General features: G+C 43.0%; 1 long non-coding RNA gene across 1 annotated transcript in view; it reads right to left on the reverse strand.

The window, feature by feature from the left end:
- Nucleotides 1–9,331: 9,331 nt before the first annotated feature.
- Nucleotides 9,332–21,647, reverse strand: part of LOC130297121 (uncharacterized) — a 170,406-nt gene continuing 158,090 nt past the window's right edge. Inside the window, exon 6 of the long non-coding RNA XR_008849407.1 lies at nt 9,332–9,458. This is a non-coding gene — a long non-coding RNA (uncharacterized LOC130297121). The remainder of the gene's footprint in view (nt 9,459–21,647) is intronic.

Here is a 21,647-nt window from a genome sequence, read left to right on the forward strand (position 1 = left end):
TTTTACAACGTGTAATAGGAGAAAATGTCCCCAAAATGTGTAACCCCATCTCTTCTGAGTATGGAAGTACCCCATGTGTGGATGTCAAGGGCTCTGCTGGCGCACTACAATGCTCAGAAAAGAAGGAGTCATATTTGGCTTTTGCAAATCAAATTTTGCGGAAATGGTTTTGGGGAGGCATGTCCCATTTAGGAAGCCCCTATGGAGCAAGGACAGCAAAAAAAAAAAAACACATGACATACTATTTTGGAAACTACACCCCTCAAGGAACGTAACAAGGGGTACAGTGAGCCTTAACACCCCACAGGTGTTTCACGACTTTTCGTTAAAGTTGGATGTGTAAATGATTTTTTTTTTCACTAAAATGCTAGTTTTCCCCCATATTTTACATTTTTACAAGGGTTAATAGGAGAATATGCCCCCCAAAATTAGTAACCTCATCTCTTCTGAGTATGGAAACACCACATATGTGGAGGTCAAGTGCACTGCGGGCGCACTACAATGCTCAGAAGAGAAGGAGTCATATTTGACTTTTGCAAATCAAATTTTGCGGAAATGGTTTTGGGGAGGCATGTCCCATTTAGGAAGCCCCTATGGAGCAAGGACAGCAAAAAAAAAACACATGACATACTATTTTGGAAACTACACCCCTCAAGGAACGTAACAAGGGGTACAGTGAGCCTTAACACCCCACAGGTGTTTCACGACTTTTCGTTAAAGTTGGATGTGTAAATGATTTTTTTTTTTTCACTAAAATGCTAGTTTTCCCCAAAATGTTACATTTTTACAAGGGGTAATAGGAGAAAATGCCCGCCAAAATTTGTAACCCCATCTCTTCTGAGTATGGAAACACCACATATGTGGATGTCAAGTGCTCTGTTGGCGCACTACAATGCTCAGAAGAGAAGGAGTCATATTTGGCTTTTGCAAATCTAATTTTGCTGAAATGGTTTTGGGGGGGCATGTCCCATTTAGGAAGCCCCTATGGTGCCAGGACAGCAAAAAAAAAAAACACAAGGCATACTATTTTGGAAACTACACCCCTCAAGGAACGTAACAAGGGGTACAGTGAGCCTTAACACCCCACAGGTGTTTGACGACTTTGGATGTGTAAATACATTTTTTTTTTTTTTTTTTTTTTACTAAAATGCCGTTTTTCCTAAAATTTTACAACGTGTAATAGGAGAAAATGTCCCCAAAATGTGTAACCCCATCTCTTCTGAGTATGGAAGTACCCCATGTGTGGATGTCAAGGGCTCTGCTGGCGCACTACAATGCTCAGAAGAGAAGGAGTCACATTTTGCTGAAATGGGGGGCATGTCACATTTAGTGCCAGAACAGCAAAAAAAAAAAAATAATAATAATAATTTGTAAATACGTTTCTTTTGAGTAAGGACATCCCTCATATCTGGGCGTAGATCGGCTCTGCTCACTGGTCACGGAGGAACAGGAGGGCAGTCAGGGGCCTGGAGCTTCTAGACAGCTGCCTATGGAGCCAGAACAGTTATACCCCCCTCAAGGGGCATTATATGGGGTACACTAATAACTAACAAGGGGTACAGTGGGACATAAAATTATAACACAGATTATGTTCCCAGAATGATGACCCAGAGCATAGCCAAAACTAAAAAATATGCCCACCTCAAACCCTATGCTCTGAATCATCATTCTGCGAATGTGATGTGTGTGGCCCTTCCCTAACCTGTTGCCTCAAATGCGCACCCGCTCAGGTGGAGAGAGAGCGCTGCGCATTTGAGGCAACATAAAAAGTCCCTGATGATAGTGACTCAGTGACCCATGACTGATTTTTGGAAAAAATACCCCCAGAGGTCTTATCAGGTTATTTTATTTTTTTATTTTTTTTTTTTTTTTATGAAATAGTTTTTTGGGGCAATTTATGGGGTTAAAATTTGAAATGTACTCTGGACTTGGTACATTGGGGTCAAATTATGGAAAATTTAAATGAAGAGGGAAAATTTAGTACTCCATGTAAGTGTGATACTCCCTGAAGCAGTTCTTAATGCAGAGGCCCGAATGATCAGGGAAAGTGTCACACTGAGTGGTGGTGTCCTTCCGAATCCCCCTCCTGTTACACACTCTGCATTTTTTCTGGGATCGTCCCTTCTTTCCAGTGTGGGGGACCTCACCTGGAAAGTGTTGGCCTGGGACGATCCTGGCACCTATAACTCCAGTTTCTTGGGAAGTCTGGCCTGCTCTTTCCCGGTCAGCAAAGATCAGGACCTTTAGGACTTCCTCTTGGAACTGGAGGTATGTCCCTGTGCTGCCAGCGTTCTGGTACAGTACAAAAGAGTTGTACATGGCAACCTGTACCATGTAGACCGCAACTTTTTTGTACCATATACATGTTTTCCGCATGGCCATGTATGGCTTGAGGACTTGATAAGAAAGATCAACTCCCCCCATATACTGATTGTAGTCCAGAATACAATCAGGCTTGAGGACCGTTGTTGTGGTACCTCGCACAGGGACAGGTGAGCTGCGTTACCATGAATAGTGGTCAGCATAAGGACATCCCTCTTATCCTTATCCTTGACCAGCAATAGGTTTTCATAGGTAAGGGCATGGGACTCATCCTTGGGAATAGGTGTCTGGATCAAATTTAGAGGGAGGCCTCTCTGGTTTCTCCGCACGGTCCCACAAGCGGATGTGGATCTGGCGGCAAGGGATGTGAAGAGAGGGATGCTGGTATAAAAGTTGTCCACGTACACGTGGTAACCCTTATCCAGCAATGGGTACATAAGGTTCCAAACGATTTTCCCGCTAACACCCAGAGTTGGGGAACAATCTAGGGGTTCAAAACGGGAATCTCGTCCCTCATACACTCTAAACTTGAGAGTGTACCCGAAGGTACTCTCACAAAGTTTATAGAGCTTCACGCCATACCGCGCCCGCTTCGAGGGAATATGCTGGTAGAAGATGAGTCTCCCCTTAAAACTGATAAGAGAAAATTTGGCCCCAAAGTGATCGATGACCGGCCTCACTTTGTAAAGCCGGTCATAGGTGGGATCATCTCGGGGTGGACATGCCTCATTATCTGCATAATGAAGGAATTTCCAAATAGCCTCGAACCGCTTACGTGTCATGGCCATACTGTAAAGCAGGGTCTGGTAGAAGATTTCCCCGATCCAGTACTGCCTGACACTGGGCTTTTTGACCAGGCCCATATGCAGCAAGAGGCCCCAAAATGTCCTCATTTCTGCTGCACTGACGGCGTACCATTCATTGGATCTGGCCAAAAAAGAATCTGGGTGGTGGGCGATGAACTGCCTGGCGTACAGATTCGTCTGCTCCACCATTAGATTGACCAGGCTGTCACTGAAAAAATAACTGAAATAGTCAAATTCAGTGAACCCAGCCGTGTCAATCCGGGTTCCGGAGTCGCCAACAAACTCCGGAACCCGTGGCTGACAACCCTCTGGGGGTCTCACCGGAAGGGAGCTCCGGTAAATTCGCCTGGGGGTCGGGAGTGTGTAGTGAGTGCTTGGTGTAACTATGTATAACAGTGTGTGATTAGTAATCACACACCGTTCTGTGAGCAAAAAAAAAAAAAAAAACGCTGTGGCCCAAAAAAAAAGGGACGGCAAATCGCAGCGCCCTGGACCCCTACTAGGGCCTGGGTCACGCTAAAAAAATGTGCCGTACTCTTGAGCCCTATTAGGGGGTATGGGGGGGGGGTTTCTTTTTTTTCTTTTTTTTTTTTACTTTATTACATGGATTTCCCTACCTTTCCCTCTGGTGGATTCTGTCCCTGATCTAGGGGATCTTTGGGTCTCCTGAGGCGATCCGATGGGTGCAGAGGGGGATCCCTGGCTCCTCTTGCAGCTCTGACCGCTGACTGAATCCAGCTAACGGTCAGCGCTGCAGAGGATGCCATTTAAACCCTCCCCTGCCTGCTGCTATTGGCTGGATGATCGTCCAGCCAATAGCAGCTCTCCTGGGGGGGGGGGGCGAAATTGCCACCTCCCCATAGATACAGTAGGTGATAGGGGGTGTATTCTACACCCCCGATCACCTTGTATCTCCGGGTCATCGGGTCACACGTGACCCGTAAGACCCGGAATTGCCCAAATCGCAAGTGCGATTTCACTTGCGATTTGCCCCGATCGCCGACATGGGGGGGTCTGATTACCCCCCTCGGCATTTGCGCGGGGTGCCTGCTGATTGATATCAGCAGTCACCCCAGTCCGATCCCTGCCCGGCGCGCGGCAGGGACCGGAATTTCCACGGGTGTACCTGTACGCCCTGGGTCCTTAAGATCCAGGCACAGAAGGCGTATACATACGCCCTAGGTCCTGTACGGGTTAAAGAGGATCTGTGGCCAACTGGAAAGAAAGAAAAAAAAACATATATTGACATTAAAGAGCTTAGGGTTCCCCAATCACACACCTTTTTACAGTTTATTGATATGCCCTTCTGTTCCTGAGATATGAGGGTTTATAGTTTGTCTTCAGGGAATCATTCCGATGGGTGTGAACTTAATTTTAAAAATTGCAGTGAATATCGGGTGATGGGCAGGATTATACAGTCATGGGGTGGGAATGTTGTACATTGATTTTTTTTTTCTTTATCCTCTATTTTTATAGTTTTGCACATACAAACTAATTATAAAATTATCAAACATTATATTCAGCAAACAACACAACCCATCCATTCATCCACCCCGATTGCTCATCCGAGAAAAAAACAAAACAACAAAGCATAAATATCAAAATAAAAGCCTAACTAATTATTCCACAATGCCCACGATTTATTAATGTCTTTGGCTTTTTTCTTCGAATCCTTACTCCTCTATTTTTCATATGATTAAATTTTATTCGTCATGTTAACCCATGCTGCAATGTTTGGCGATACTGAATCATACCATTTCCTTCATATCATTAATCTTGCCAAAAAGAGAAGGTTAAGCACAAGCCCACTATATGTTTACAACACATTCATATCACCCAAAATAATAGTCCATGGTGACCATCTTAAATTGTTTTTAACTTGTCTTCGATGTGGCTGACTATCTGAGACTAGTGCTCGGCGATATACTGGTTCATACCGAATACCGGTATGTTTTTCCTGCACAATATTAATTTTTCCTATACCGCAGTACCGGTCAGGCCCCTCCCCCCTCAAACGAATGAATGAATTGTCAGCCGCAGCGGCTGTCCCCTACCCTTATTTAAGTGCTCTAAATTTAAATTATCCCATATTCTAGTGAATCTGGTGCACCCAATTTTACATCTTATCTTCAGTTCCTGCCATACTCTTCTAAACATATTTATCTCCGAGACACCTGCGTATTTTTCTTTTATTGGGAACCCTGACTTTTGATGTAACCATAGTGGTTTTCCACCCATTTTTAGATTTTGCGTTTTCACCACCAGATAGTATAACCTCAAATTTGGGAGTGCCCAGCCCCCTTTCCCCTCTGGCAAAGCCAGATTTAGCCAAACCCGAGACCTCCCCCATATTAGTCTGCTTAGCATTGCCTCAATCCCCTTGAACCATTTAGCAGTGATCCAAACTAGACAAGCTGAGAACACATATAAGATTTACGGCAGTATTATCCTTTTTTTTAGTCATACCCTATCGATTGGGGAAGTTTCACCCACAAATCGATTTTCTTTTTTATTTTATTCATCAGTGCTTTTAAGTTTAGTTGTAAATAAGAATTTAATTTATTCCCAATTTTTTGTCCCAGTAGTCAATTAATTCCAAAAAAGGATAAAGAGCTTAGTAAAATGTAATAATATCATACGATCTTGCTTATTAACACTGACGCAAAAATTCTCGCAAAAGTACTATCAAATAGATTGGCTAAAGTAGTACCGTAATTGATCGGAGAAGATCAGACAGGGTTTGTACCGGGGCAGGTGATTCAGTCTAACTTAATTCGTACTTTTTCAAACATACAGCTAGCCAATGACTCACTCCACTCCATCCTGTCTTTAGATGCAATGAAGGCATTTGACAGGGTGGAGTGGAGGATTCTGTGGCAGCTTATGGAAAAATACAGTTTGGGAGAGGAATTTTTGAGTTGGGAGAAATTGTTATATAACACACCAAGGGCTAAGATTAATCCTAATGGTTGTTTGACAGAAAGCTTCTATCTTACAAGAGGGACTAGACAAGGGTGCCCCCATCAACATTACTTTTTGTATTGTTTATTGAACCACTGGCTATAAGAATAAGAAATTCAAGTAAAATATAAAATATCAGGGTTTGGTTTGAAAGGGGGGGGGGGATGATAGAGTTCTGCTTTATGCAGATGATCTACTGTTATTCTCACAAAAGACTATGCTTCCGGAGGTTATGAAAATAATGGAGTAATTTGGTAAGGTGTCTGGTTTAAAAATATACTGTGGGAGATCTCCCATTGTTTTGGCTTCTTCTAGAACCTGCATAAAAAAAGGCAAAAGTACATCCCCCAAAGTCCCGATGGACATGAAATGGCAGTCCATCAGGGCCCGGAGATGACTTTCCTCTTCCTGATTTTACGGCTGCCCATAATTCTTCGATAGTGATTTTTTTATTCAAGAGCCCTTTTTTTTCTGGAAGTAACCAAGGCAAGTTGCATCCTTGCAGATACCTCCAAAGGGGGTGTACCCTCTGTTTTGTAAAGGTCTGAGGAATACTGTAGTATTGCCATCTGAATCTAAATAGAGTCTTTAAGAGTAGTACCCACTTTATTTTTTATTGACAAAATCCCCGATTTTTCTCTTTGGGCCTTAATCAAATTTATTGATAGTTCCCCTGGACGACCAGAGTCAACATAATTATTTAGACCAAAAAGGAACCTCTTCTGTTCTGCCCTTTCTGTTAAAAAATTAGCTAACTTCTGCTGTAAAGGCTTAAAGGGGTACTCCGGTGAAATACTTTTTTTTTTCTAAATCAACTGGTGCCAGAAAGTTAAACAGATTTGTAAATTACTTCTATTAAAAGAATCTTAATCCTTCCAGTACTTATTAGCTGCTGAATACTACAGAGGAAATTCTTTACTTTTTGGAACACAGTGCTCTCTGCTGACATCACAAGCACAGTGCTCTCTGCTGACATCTCTGTCCATTTTAGGAACTGATCTGAGCAGCATATGTTTGCTATGGCGATTTTCTCCTACTCTGGCCAGTTCTTAAAATGGACAGAGATGTCAGCAGAGAGCACTGTGCTAGTGATTCAGCAGAGAGCTCTGTGTTCCAAAAAGAAAATAATTTCCTCTGTAGTATTCAGCAGCTAATAAGTACTGGAAGGATTAAGATTTTTTAATAGAAGTAATTTAAAAGTCTGTTTAACTTTCTGGCACCAGTTGATTTAAAAAAAAAAATTCCACCGGAGTACCCCTTTACATTGCTCATAATTTTCAGGATTTAGAGTTTGGGAAAATACTGCTTCTTCCTTTTTTACTTCCTCTTTTACCTTTTTTTCCTGAGCATAAAATTCTCTTTGTACATTGATAATGTGGCCCACCGCCCGATATTCACGAAGGTGAGAATACACCTGATAAAAAGGTGTATTCCCATCTCCATAATGTTTTTTTTTTCTTTCTTTAAATCATAGGGCAAGTAAAGTTATACACATTTGCAAATATTTGACACTGAAAAAACACCAGTTTAAGTATAAAACCAATGGGGGACATTTATCATCGTTGCTTTGGTAAGCAAGTTCTGTAGGCATTTTTATTTTATTTTTTTGCTTAACTTTTGTTAAATTTGGCTTACATAAGCAAAAAAACAATAAATCACTTTTGAATACCATTTTTTTAGCACACATAAACAAAAAACTATAAATAACTTCAGAACACCAATTTGCAGCTTTGAAAAAATGTGTGATATATATGTGCTTATTAAAAAAAATTTAACCACTTTTTTTCCCATAATTGTACTAACTCTATTTCTTTCTTCTTTTTTTTTTACTTCTCATTTCAGTTCTGTGTATCCTGTGGATTACTTTAGATTTGGAGGACAACGGTGACCAGTGTTTTTTTTTGTTAAATGTTAATAAAATGGTTAACAGGGGCTTTTGGGGGCGTGTTTTTTTTTGGAATAAATGTTTTTTAAACGTGTTGTTTTTTTATTTTATTTACCGTATTTATCGGGGTATACCACCGATTTTATTTTACCCAAATATCCTTGGTAAAATGAGGGTGCCTGTGTGTGCATGTGTATACCCTGATAGACTGTTTCTGACCCCGCAGAAGCCCCCAGGAAAGGCAGGGGGAGAGAGGCCGTCGCTGCCCGCTTCTCTCCCCTTGCCTTTCCTGAGGTCTAGAGTCCTGCTGCTGCCGCTTCTCACCCCCTGGCTACCCAGAGACTGCCGCCGCTGCCCCATTACCTCCCCCATCCCCGGTTTTATAATTACCTGTTCCTGGGGTCCACGCTGCTTCTGGCTCCGGAGGCGTCCTTAGCTGTTACTGTGCGCCGGGCCACTGACGGTGACGTCGCGTTGAAGACATCACTCGTCATTGCGCAGCGCATAGCAACAACGCAGGACACGGGACACAGAACGCTTCAAGACACAGTTTTCTTCATTACACCGGAGCCAGAAGCAGCGTGTACCCCGGGAACAGGTAATTATAAAACCGGGGATGGGGGAGGCAATGGTGGCGGCGTTCTCTAGACCCCAGGATAGGCAGGGGCTGAGAAGTGGGCAGCGACGGAGCGGCTTCTGCGGGGTCAGAAACAGTTTATCGGCGTATAACACGCAGATAGACTTTAGGCTAAAAATTTTAGCCTAAAAAATGCGTGTTACACGCCGATAAATGTGGTACTTCACAGGCTTAGTAGAGGAAGCTGTCTTACATAGGGAGTCCATTACTAAGCCAGGCTTAGTGTTAGCCACAAAAACAGCTAGCGCTAACCTCCAATTATTACCCCGGTACCAGCCGCCACAGGGGTGCCGGGAAGAGCCGGTACCAACACTCCCCGTGCGTCATAAATGGCGCTCCTGGGCCTAGTCGGTAACAGGCTGGCTTCATTTTGGCTTGGGAAGGCCAGTAACAATTGTCCTCGCCCACCCTGGTAACATCAGGCTGTTGCTGCTTGGTTGGTATTTGGCTGAGAATAGGGAACCTTATGCTTTTTTTTTTTTGCATAAATAATTTTTAAAATATTTTAAACGCATAGGGTTCCCCTACTTTTATTTTCAGCCAAATACCAACCAAGCAGCAACAGCCTGACGTTACCAGGGTGAGCGATGACATTGTTACTGGACGTCCCCAGCCTAAATACTAAGCCCCGGCTTAGTAATGAAATCTGTCTATAAGACAGCTTCCACTACTAAGCCTGTCAAGTAAATAAAAAAAAACACAACACATTTTAAAAAAAATTATTAAAAAAAAAGCACTCCCCCAAAAGCCCTCATTAACCATTTTATTAACATTAAACAGAAAGAAAAAAAACGCTGATCATCGATGCAGTCCACCGAATCCGAAGTAGTCCACAGGATACACGGATCTGAAATGAGAAAAAAAGAAAAATAGGTTAATACACTTATTGTCACCTGCCCGCCCATCTCCGGTGCTGCATGACTACAACTCCCAGCATGCCCTTACAATAAGGACATGCTGGGAGTTGTAGTCATGTGATGCGGGAGATGTGCGGGTGAGTGATAACCTTGTCACCTGCCCCCACTGCACAACTACAACTCCCAGCAAGACCTTACTTTAAGGACACGCTGGGAGTTGTAGTTGTGCAAGCCAGGGAAGCGGGCAATAATGCGCTCCGCTCCCTGGCCGGCGGTGATCAGAAAATCACTGTAATTTCATATTTCCCGCCAGGTCCTAGGACATGGGACCCGGTGAGAAATTTTAAATGACAGTAAACTCAGCAGCGCCGTAGCAAAGGGAGCCCGTGCTGACATAACTCTGCAGCCACCCGGGACTCCCACAGCCGGGCCGGGAGATGTGAAGGAGCCGTCCCTGCCATCTCTCTGCGTGTACCACAGTGCTGAGAGATGGCAGGGACGGCTCCTACACATCTCCCAGCCCATCTGCAGGAGTCCCGGGCAGCTGCAGAGTGATGCCAGCCCGGGCTCCTTTTAACATATAACAGAGCCGCTGAGTTTTAGTCCCTACTGTAAGATCAAATTTCCCACTGGGTCCGGTGATTGGCTGCCCGGGACCCAGCAGGGAATGTGAAATTACATTAGGGACTCTAAAAACTCTGCGGCGCTGAGGTATGTTAAAGGAGCCCGGGCTGGCATCACTCTGCAGCCACCCGGGCTCCATCTGATTCTATCCCCGCTACCCTCACTTAATGACAGGGGGCACTGATTTACATCCCCCCTTGTCTCTTACCTGCCCACGCCGCACATCTCCCACCCACTACCTGCTACAAGACTACAACTCCCAGACTACAACTCCCCTCACTGTAAGGGCATGCTGGGAGTTGTAATCTTGCAACAGGTAGCAGACAGATGGGAGATGTGCGACGGGGGCGGGTGGGAGACAAGGTGGGGATGTAAATCAGTGTGATCCGTGATCAGGTAGTCAGAAATGCAGAAACATAAGCAAGGTTAAAGCTGGTGTAGATTCCTGGAGCTTTTTAATCAGATGCGACCAGATCTGCGACAGTCGCAGTTGATAAATCAGGGTGCACTGGAAAGTGAAAAGTGAAAAAACGTCTACGTGAGCAAGATGTCAAGATGAGCGGTGGGATGTAAACAAATAAGCGGAGTTGCGCCAAAGTTGTGCCAAATATATGGGAAAATAAGCTCTACAAACTTTGATAAATCTGGGCCAATATCTTTATTAAATAATCTATCATAACAAGAACATAATTGGTGCTCAGTAAAATTACAGACAAAAACTAGCCAGGAAAATACTTAGAGTGACTATGTAATACACACTGTAAAGGGATGATAAAACAGCAGTGTGAAGGTACCTAGGACTTCCACAAAGTGGGAGTGTTACAGAAACTATCCAAACATATTCACAATGTTTATTATTACATATGAACACAATGGCAATAAAGTACAATAGTAATAAAACACCAGAGAGGTAGAGGTAAAACCAGAATCAAACCACTATGAGCTATGATCTCAAAATCCCCCCCCCACCCCCGCCCCCAGGCTATAAGGTGCATAAGGTTTGTAAGGTGTATAAGGTCCTGTAACTCACCCATGCTGTGTATATAAGTATTTTCCTGAACCCTGAGCGCGCCCTGGGCAAAATTTAAAGTGGGGATGCTTATAACGCGGACTATCAGCCACAAGGACCCATGTTTAATGCCGTACATCACCGATTGCGGTGATGCCCAGCATTAACCCCTTAGACACGGTGATCAAAGTTGATCGCCCTGTCTAACGTGAAAGTAAAACTGTTCCCGGCAGCTGTTCCCGGCAGTCGGGCTGTTCGGGACCGCCGCGGTGAAATTGGCTGGATCAGCAGAGCGCCGATAACACTGATCTATACTATGGCATAGCATTGAACAGTGTATGCAATCAGAAGATTGCATGTAATAGTGCACTATGGGGACTAAAAAATGGTGTAAAAAAAGTAAACAAAAAATAAAATATTAATAATTGTGATTTAACCCCTAACCTAATAAAAGTTTGAATCACCCCCCCTTTTCCCATTAAAAAAAAAATTTTAACAAAAATAAACCTAAACATATGTGGTAAATGTCCGGACTATAAAAATATAATGTTAATTAAACCACACGGTTTCCATGTACGGAAAAATAAAAATGTTATAGGGGTCAGAAGAGGACATTTTTAAACATACTAATTTTGGTGCATGAAGTTGTATATTTTTTATACTGAAAGCATTATGGTTTTTAGAGGATAAGGAGAAAAAAGCAAAAGTGCAAAACTGGAAAAATGCTGAGTCCTGAAAGGGTTAAAAGATCAGAAGCAAAAGCCACAAAGTGTATGCCCCTGTAGACAAACAATATTTGCCAGACACACAAAATACCGCTATATTGTTCCTAAATAAAAACCATGATGCTTAGACCAATAGTCTCACACACAGTAACATAAAGACCACTATACGCTGGCACCCTGCAGACCGAATGAGGACGGGTTCACATATATCAGGCGTGTACTGGAGGGAAACTGATGCTTGAACTGATCCAGTTAATTTGAATGGGACAGTTCACAACCATTCAGCGTCTTAATTTTGACGCCGGATGGTTTGACACACTGGAGAGAGAAGTTTGGAATACACCCCCTGAAATACACTACTATGTGTGTGTGTGTGTGTGTGTATATATATCATAGGAAAGAAAAAATATATATATATATTTCCCAACCAGATTGTATCCCACTGTTGCAAAACTACAACTCTCAGCATGCTGGGATTTGTAGTATTCCAACAGCTGGAGGCACCCTGGTTGCGAAACATTGATATATACACACACACACACATGTGTGAAAACTACAAATCCCAGCAGGCCCGAACAGCCTATACAGCTGGAGGCACCCTGGTTGGGAAACACTGATAACTATACATATATATAAATATATATAAATATATATATATATATATGTATATATATCAAATGTTAGCACCATGAGATTTTGCCACCGCTGCGATATTTGCCCTTATTAAGCCCTTAGGTAGGCCTGGTGACAGATGCACCACTGTATGTCACATATATGTACATATAAAAAACTATACATATACACATGCATACATACATACAACACATACATACACACTCAATCACACATATATCAGACATGTGTATATCCATACATGCATTACACACACATACAGCACACTATACACAAATACATGTAACAGATAAACTGTTTACATCACACATGTACATCAACACATTACATCTACTTACTTTTATTGAAGGCTGCTGGGTGCATTAAATACTTCAGGAGCTGCTAGATATTCATGCCTCCTGGTGCCTGCAGACTATCTACCCCATCGTCGGCCGACAGGCAGCCAAAACTGTGTAACAGCAACAGCAGGAGGAAGAGGAGCAGACGGGGGGAAAGAGGGGGGGGGGTGTTAAAGGAGCCTCTCAATGCCAGCCCTATGTGATTGAGCTCTGCAGTGAGGCTCAATCCTGGATTCTGCTGGCTGCAGGGCTACACTGCTTCCCCCAGCTACAAACACTATAGGAGCCGCAGGGGGCCCTCTGGAGGATGGGGCTCTGGGCAATTTCCCAGTTTGCCATTCTCTAACGCTGGGCCTGATACCTACTTAACCTCTTCAGGACATAGGGCGTATGGATACGCCCTGAATCCCGAGTCCTTAAGGACCGAGGGCGTATCCATACGCCCGTGGGAATTCCGGCCCCCACTGCTAGCCGGTTGGGGACCGGAGCCGGATGCCTGCTGAAATCGTTCAGCAGGCATCCCGGCATATCGCCCAGGGGGGTCATTATGCCCCCCCATGTCGGCGATCGCCGCAGATCGCTGGACAATTCAGTCCAGCGATCTGCGGCGATTCCGGGTCAATCGGGTCTCCAGTGACCCGATGACCCGGAATTACTGGCTGTTCAGGGCCGTCTCTGACGGCCCCGAACAGCCAGAGCCTGCAGGGGTGAGGTGGCACTGGTGCCACCTCACGATCGCCCTGATTCGTCGGCCGGATTACCGGCCGACCAATCAGGGCGCCTGCTGCGGGTGTCACTCCCGCACCCGCTCCGCCCCTCTTCCGGAGGACGTGAGCGGGTGCGGGATGTGCACCCCGGGTGCTGGGGACCCCGATCCCCGGCGCACCTGTTGGGATCGGGGCCCCAGGAGCAGCTGCGGCGGCGGAGACGACGAGGGACTGACCTGTGCGGCGAGGATCGTTGGAGGTGAGTGACAGCCTCCTGCTGTTGCTTAGCAACAGCTCCCAGCATGCAAAAAGGGCATGCTGGGAGCTGTAGTTATGCAACAGCAGGAGGCAGACCACCACAACTCCCAGCATTCCCTTATGGGCATGCTGGGACTTATGGTTTTGCAACAGCTGGAGGCACATTCTTTCTATGGAAAAGTGTACCTTCAGCTGTTGTATAACTACAACTCCCAGCTTTCACAAACAGCTAAAGTGCATGCTGGGAGTTGTAGTGGTGCATCTGCTGGTTGCATAACTACAACTCCCAGCATGCCCGTTGGCTGTCGGTGACTGCTGAGAGTTGTAGTTTTGCAACAGCTGAAGGCACACTGGTTGTGAAACTCAGAGTTTTTTTTTACCTAACTCAGTGTTTCACGACCGGTGTGCCTCCAGCTGTTGCAAACTACAACTCTCAGCAGTCACCGTACACCATGCACCGTACATGCTGGGAGTTGTAGTTTTGCAACAGCTGGAGGCACACTGGTTGTGAAACACTGAGTTAGGTCACAAACTCAGTGATACATAACCAGTGTGCCTACAGTTGTTGCAAAACTGCAACTCTCAGCAGTCACCGACAGCCAACGGGCATGCTGGGAGTTGTAGTTATGCAACAGCTGGATGTCCCCCCCCCCCCCCCCCAATGTGAATGTACAGGGTACACTCACATGGGCGGAGGATTACAGTAAGTATCTGGCTGCAAATTTGAGCTGCCGCAAACTTTCTGCTGCAGCTCAAATTGCCAGCGAGAAACTACTGTGAACCCCCGCCCGTGGGACTGTACCCTAAAAACACTACACTACACTAACACAAAAAATAAAATAAAAAGTAAAAAACACTACATATACACATACCCCTACACAGCCCCCCTCCCCTCCCCAATAAAAATGAAAAACGTCTGGTACGCCACTGTTTCCAGAACGGAGCCTCCAGCTGTTGCAAAACAACTCCCAGTATTGTCGGACAGCCGTTGACTGTCCAGGCATGCTGGGAGTTTTGCAACAGCTGGAGGCACCCTGTTTGGGAATCACTGGCGTAGAATACCCCTATGTCCACCCCTATGCAATCCCTAATTTAGGCCTCAAATGCGCATGGCGCTCTCACTTTGGAGCCCTGTCGTATTTCAAGGCAACAGTTTAGGGTCACATATGGGGTATCGCCGTACTCGGGAGAAATTGTGTTACAAATTTGGGGGGGTATTTTCTGCTTTTACCCTTTTTAAAAATGTTAAATTTTTGGTAAAACAAGCATTTTAGGTAAAAAAAAATTTTTTTTTTTTACATATGCAAAAGTCGTGAAACACCTGTGGGGTATAAAGGTTCACTTAACCCCTTGTTACGTTCCCCGAGGGGTCTAGTTTCCAAAATGGTATGCCATGTGGGTTTTTTTTTGCTGTCCTGGCACCATAGGGGCTTCCTAAATGCGGCATGCCCCCAGAGAAAAATTTGCTTTCAAAAAGCCAAATGTGACTCCTTCTCTTCTGAGACCTGTAGTGCGCCAGCAGAGCACTTTTCACCCCCATATGGGGTGTTTTCTGAATCGGGAGAAATTGGGCTTCAAATTTTTAGGGGTATTTTCTGCTATTACCCTTTTTAAAAATAAAAAAATTTTGGGAAAACAAGCATTTTAGGTAAAATTTTTTTTTTTTTTTTACATTTGCAAAAGTCGTGAAACACCTGTGGGGTATTAAGGTTCACTTTATCCCATGTTACATTCCCCGAGGGGTCTAGTTTCCAAAATGGTATGCCATGTGGGTATTTTTTGCTGTTCTGGCACCATAAGGGCTTCCTAAAGGTAACATGCCCCCCAAAAACCATTTCAGAAAAACGTACTCTCCAAAATCCCCTTGTCGCTCCTTCCCTTCTGAGCCCTCTACTGCGCCCGCCGAACACTTTACATAGACATATGAGGTATGTGCTTACTCGAGAGAAATTGGGCTACAAAAACAAGTAAAAATTTTGTCCTTTTACCCCTTGTAAAAATTCAAAAATTGGGTCTACAAGAACATGTGAGTGTAAAAAATGAAGATTGTGAATTTTCTCCTTCACTTTGCTGCTATTCGTGTGAAACACCTAAAGGGTTAAAACGCTGACTGAATGTCATTTTGAATACTTTGGGGGGTGTAGTTTTTATAATGGGGTCATTTATGGGGTATTTCTAATATGAAGACCCTTCAAATCCACTTCAAACCTGAACTGGTCCCTGAGAAATACTGAGTTTGAAAATTTTGTGAAAAATCGGAAAATTGCTGCTGACCGTTGAAGCCCTCTGGTGTCTTCCAAAAGTAAAAACACGTCAATTTTATGATGCAAACATAAAGTAGACATATTGTATATGTGAACCAAAAAAAATGTATTCGTAATATCCATTTTCCTTACAAGCAGAGAGCTTCAAAGTTAGAAAAATGCTAAATTTTCAAATTTTTCATCAAATTTACGGATTTTTCACCAAGAAAGGATGCAAGTATCGACAAAAATTTACCACTATGTTAAAGTAGAATATGTCACGAAAAAACAATCTCGGAATCAGAATGATAACTAAAAGCATCCCAGAGTTATTAATGTTTAAAGTGACAGTGGTCAGATGTGCAAAAAACGCTCCGGTCCTTAAGGCCAAAATGGGCTCCGTCCTGAAGGGGTTAAAGTGCAATAGGCTATCTTTTACCTATTCCTAATTGTAAACCTCATTGTTAGAAAAAATACACCAATATATTGCATAAAGTGACATAAATACCACATTAGATATATCAAGGCAGGTTGATATAAAAGGTTGTAAAAAAGTGAACAAATGCTAAGTGATAATATACATACATATATATTTAAATATATATTATATTTAAAAAAAATTACAATACAATATAAAAACACAGGAATATACTCCCACGCGCTACACATGCAATGAAAATAAAACAGCACTAAATAGGATGCCAGTTAAAATACACACAATGTGAAAAATGCAAAATACAATACAATATAATCCATACAATCCATATGTGATCAAATCTTTGCAAATATACATATTTTTTTCAACTTTCCTCCTTTTCATGTTACTGCTGCTATTCTCTGCCTCATGTTTACTACTCGTTGCTTAGGCTTCAGATCACTTTGATTCTGAAGCAGTGGACGGGCTGCTGCCAGCGTCACACACACTATCTCTGTTTAGCGTCATTATCCGCTGGGTTCCTTATCTGTGTGTACACAATAACTAACACATGGGCACTTCTGCTTGTGTGCAAATTGTACTATGTCCGTGATTCATGCATAGTGCTAGTAACTTGCACAAAACCAGCAAATCCTATGTGTCTGAAGTGTCAATCACAATTGTCAAACTATAAATCCTATCTCAGGAAGGGAATAGCTGGTTACCTCTTCAATCAGTACATTTTTTCACATCTCTGGACATCTTGTACATCACTTCAACTAAAAAGACCTGTCCTAGGAATGTGTAAACCATTGTGGAGGTATAGGTTGTGCTAAACGAGTAATGCAGTTATTTTGTGTAAAGATATTATAGTAAAACTTCCATCTGTTATGACATCTACTCTATAGACAGTAAAGGTAAAATCTTTTTATAACTTTTATTCAGTATATTGGTAATAAAAATGTATTCTGTTACCTAAAAACTGTCAGTAAACATGAGTATTTTCGTTAACCAATCTTGCATCTTTTTTGGCAAACTAAAAAGGTTGTTCAGGATTTGCTTTGCTCCAGAACCAGACCTTGAGAAAGGCTACACAGCCGAAACACGTCGGTCCATGTTTTTAACATGATTTGCTACCCTGATATTTTTAAGAAGATAAAATAAAAGCTTGTGTTTTTTATCTACTGATGTGTCTGGAAGTGCTGAGGGATCTTCACTCCAAGTGAGTTACTTCTTTCCAGAACCAGTACCACATCTATCGGCTTCCCTCACTTCACTGGAGTTGAGCTGCAATACCAGACACAAGTAATGGACGGGTTTGGAGAGAAAAAAAAAAAACAGTTTTTCTAATCCTGGAAACCCCTTCAACACATCGCTATGCAAATTGTCTCACTAAGGACCCTTTCACACTATCGTTGTCACCCTGCAAATCTTCCGTCGTGAACTCCTGTCTTAAAGTCCCTAGTACGGCCTGTCTTAAAGTCATTAATAAAAAAATCTAAGGTTTTTTTTTGTCCATCCTGCGGCACCAGTTGTGTCCCGTTATGACTTACAGCCGTTATTTCTGATGGCACAAAAGACGGTGCATGCAGTAATTTTTATGAAATAAAATAACAGACATAAAATAACGGACTATAATGGATGAAATAACGAGTGATAACGGATGGAACATGTCCATTATTTTGACAGAATGCCTGTTAAAATAACGAACATTGGTCATCCGTTATCATCCGTTATGTTCAGTTATTTTGTCTATTTTTTAATTATCTCTTTTGGCAGAAAAACAGCTGTTAAAATGCAGGAACATGACGGTAGTTTGAAAGAAACCATATATAGAGTATATCCTACTCATTAAAACAGCCTAAAAAAAAAACTTATCGTTGCTGTAATACATTCTCGCCTTGACCATTGTAACTCTTTACTAATAGGGCTTCCCTTCTCTACACTCTCCCTCCTCTAGTCCATCCTAAATGCAGCAGCCAAACTCATCTTCCTTATTAATATGCCCACATTCACTGGATGGTTATCAGTGAAGCATTTCCCACAGAACACAAAGTTAAATGGGCTATCCATGACTAGATAAAGGAAACTGCTTTTTCCATGAAAAGCGCCACCTTTGTCCATAGACTGTTTGCGATATTGCAGTTCAGCCTGTGACCAAAGTTGAGATAGGCAGCAATACCAGACATAGCCAATTTATAGACATGTTTGTTTTTTGTTGTTGTTGTACTACTGGACAGCCAATATAAATGTGAAGCTTCTATATAGCAATTATAAAATATAGTGAGACTATTTCAGGTCGGTATTGTTATGCAATGAAAGGCAGGTTTACCAGGGGGTGCCTTTCGTTCTGCTTTCTGAACTAATCCAAGTTTGATGAGTGGTCAGTAGTAGGCTACTTGTAGAGGGAGGGCAAGTGAAAGTGTTCGGTTAGTGCTGGACAAGCGGGTTTTTGTTTTGTTTTATTCCAATGTGAATAGTGCTGTATTTTGTTTTGTAATAATAAACTGCAGGAAAAGCCCTGCATTTGAACTGTATAACTGTCTCTGATTGGTGTTTATTGTCATATGCCCATTTCTACCAAGCTAAACTCCCACATAATATATACGCACACCATCTGGTAAATGCAGGTAGCAACAATGTTTCAACAGTCACCAGCATTTCATATAAATCTCCCTCAATGTCTCCCTGCATCATAACAATAAATTGCAACCCCATCAATATTGCAAAAACTCGCTGTATTTTGCACTCCAGCGGAGGAGAATTTCATAAATCTTCAGAAAGGATTATTAAGAATAATAAAATGTCAGGAATGAGTAATAAAATCATTGCAGGCTCTGAATGAAACCTCAGAGCAGTAAATTTATTAGACAATGTGTTTACTTTAAGAAAAGAAGTGTTTCACAAATTAAGATTCTGCCAGAGAGCAGCACATTCACCATACCAGGGGAGCGGCGTTCAGAGAAGCCCAGCTCACATATACAGGGGTGAAGGAATCCTATTTACCTAAGGGTGAAAGGGACAACTTGGGATACATATAGGGACAAGCAGTTTATTCTGTGGTCTAGGAAAGGGATACTCCTGCACAGAGGGGTCTTCAGGGAGAGGGACCTTACAAGGGCCCCTCTACTGTGTATACCACTGTCCAGATCTAAACAATAGTCACAGGATGATTTCAGCTGGCAGTATTGAATTATAGAGTCTGTTCTACATTACATTTTACAACCTGGTGCACATGTTTTCTACAGGTTTTACTTACAAGGAAATGTTTTGTGTGCAAGATTCAATTCTATTTGGGGAAAATCTGCTGCTTTGCAGAAAACCTGCAGACCTATAACACAGTGTATGCATTTTGCCATGTGCCTTAACAGTAAAGCTGTTACACATTAGTTAAAATGGGTATTCATTCTAGTATCAGAAAATTGCATTTAAATAAGACAATCACCTCAAGATATATAACTTATTAATATAGCGTTATCACTAATTGTATTGCCTTCAGCATGCTTTTGTGTGATTCACTGACAGGAAGTTGTTTAGTTCTTTCTTTTTCAATGTGGTGGTACTCTTGCACCACCCCTAAGTAATGTCCTTTCCTCTGTCCAGCCCCTACAGTCTAAATCACCATCTCACTGTCAAATACACATATATATAGTATCTCATTTGGGACTTTTAGTAAAAATTGAGGTGTGTGTACAGCATGCTGCTTTGTGGTTAGCTATGCCACAGGCAGAGGTGCTGACAGACAGGCAACAAATTCAGCAGGTGCTGCAACCTCAATGATAGTGTGCTAGTCTGCTGTGAAATGAGTATTTCTGCAACAGCTCTGGGTGGGAAAGTGGCAGGATTTTTCTGGGAGAGGAGTCGACAGGATGGGAGGACTGTGACGAAGAGCTGATAGAAAGCAATGCATTCTGGGAATTGTAGTGCTGAGCAACTGCTCAACCAGGAAGTACAAAGGGAAGTACAGAGCTAAGACCCTCCAAATAAATGGATCTTTGGTGGTTTGAGAACTGGGGAAGACATCTAAGCAATGCTATATGCTGCTGTAGAATTTTAATTATTTTTTATGTCATACCCCTTTAAAAGTCATGCAACCCCCTTATTACAGCAGGATCAGCCAACTAACATGGCTGATGAGGAATCAAGAACCCGAGTCTTTATGTCACTGTCACACATCTCATTCATAGTCATCCTGTCCTAAACATCTGTGTGTTTACCAAGAAAAGTAACTAAAGACTGTCATCCCAACTCGTCCCAGCTCTAAGGAAAACAAGTTAAAGTTAAAGAAGATAATTAAGGAAAAATTTGCCATTGGAGAGGGAGTGCCAGCCATCAGCCAGCATAATGAGGGTGACAGCCATTAGATAGAGAAGTGATGGAACCAGGGCAGTGAGAGTGAACACCATCAGCCAGGGCAGTGAGAGTTCTGGTCAACAGTTGGCGCAGTGGAAATGACATCCATTATTCGATACAGTGGGAGTGCCAGCCATCAGTCAGTGTGGTGAAAGTGCCAGCCATCAGTCAGTGCGGTGAGAGTGCCAGCCATCAGCTAGCACATTGGGTGTGAGAGTCTTCAGTCAGCACATGGTGAGTGATTGCCATCAGTTGGCACATTAAGACTGTCATTAATCAGCAAAGAGAGTGACAGCCATCCGTCAGTGTGGTGAAAGTGCCAGCCATCAGTCAGTGCGGTGAGAGTGCCAGCCATCAGCTAGCACATTGGGTGTGAGAGTCTTCAGTCAGCGCAGGTAGAGTGATTGCCATCAGTTGGCACATCAAGACTGTCATTAATCAGCAAAGAGAGTGACAGCCATCCGTCAGTGCAGTTACAGTGATCAGTAGATGCAGTGGGAGTGACAGCTTTCAATAGGTGCTGTAAAAGTGACAGCTCTCAGTTGGCCCAGTGGAAGCCATCAGTCATCTCAGTGAGAGTGGAAATAGTGGCAACACTCACCATACGTTTAAAACTTCAATTCTTTATATACTCATTTTTTAATGTTCAGCAGGCCCAGAGATGAAAATGCAAAGAGAAATCAGACAACAGCTTTTCACACTTTCAGTGCCATCTGAACCCTTAGTGGGAGTGACAGTCAGAAAAGTGAGAGTGACAGCCATCAGATAACACAGTGAAAATGACAGCCATCTTTTAGTGCAGTGGATGTGACAGCCATCAATTGGTGCAATTGGTGCAGTGGTAGTGACAACACTCTGTCAATGCAGTAGGATT

Source organism: Hyla sarda, chromosome 12 (genome assembly GCF_029499605.1).
Source record: "Hyla sarda isolate aHylSar1 chromosome 12, aHylSar1.hap1, whole genome shotgun sequence".
Classification (NCBI taxonomy): domain Eukaryota; kingdom Metazoa; phylum Chordata; class Amphibia; order Anura; family Hylidae; genus Hyla; species Hyla sarda.